Source organism: Macrobrachium nipponense, chromosome 43, assembly GCF_015104395.2.
Source record: "Macrobrachium nipponense isolate FS-2020 chromosome 43, ASM1510439v2, whole genome shotgun sequence".
Classification (NCBI taxonomy): Eukaryota; Metazoa; Arthropoda; class Malacostraca; order Decapoda; family Palaemonidae; genus Macrobrachium; species Macrobrachium nipponense.
In genome coordinates, this window is record NC_061104.1 from 36,064,372 (window position 1) to 36,065,340 (window position 969).

Consider the following 969-nt stretch of genomic DNA (forward strand, 5'->3'; position numbering starts at 1 on the left):
CTTAAACCGCCTGCCACCACTGTTACTCCCCCCTTGTTCACTCAAACTGGAAACTCTTACCTGCTGTCAATGGTGCCCTCTGTCTGCAATCATGTCATTAGGCTATTAAGATCTCGTAAGTACAAAAATATACTATTTATTATCCAAAGCAGTTGATTATAAAATAGGACAAAATGATTAACAAATCATAATGGCAGAATGATTAAAACTGCCTGTAAAGAAACCAGTAAGTTAACATTCTACCCTCCTGACTAAGAATTCACTCCCAGACCCAAAATGTCAATAAGTTCATCGTATTAGTCAGGTTAGAGGTTCCCGTCTCTAAATAAGCCATGGAATAGGACCCATCTTTATGATGGAGCGTTCTCTACCGACACTCGGCGAATAACACTTCACCTCTTAGCGTTCACCTAAAAGAATGTGACTTTCGCAAGTGCCTTGGACTATTAGGCCTGTAACATCCCTACAAATGAATGTACACGTGTCTCGACCGGGTGAGTGATCTCTCGGTTACACTGCTTGCGTATTCAAATTCCTTTCTCATGTAAGCTGCCCCTATAGCTCAGCCTGTCTCCAAGCGAGAAGTGATATGTGACTTCACTTAACATTACATAGTACATCACATTGGCATTTTAAACATATTATTAATCATAGCCCCTCTTTCATCTGACACACACACACACACACACACATATATATATATATATATATGATATATATATATATATATATAATATATATATATATAAATATATATATATAAAAATATAAATTAATATATAAATAATTAATAAATAATATAAAATGTCTAAAATAAAAAATAAATAAAATTTAATTATATAAAAATTTTATAAATATAAATATGAAAATTATAATTTTACTTATATATAAATATAATATAATAAAAATAATAAATGTTAATTAATATAATAAAAATAATATATAAAATTAAATTAAAATATATATAGA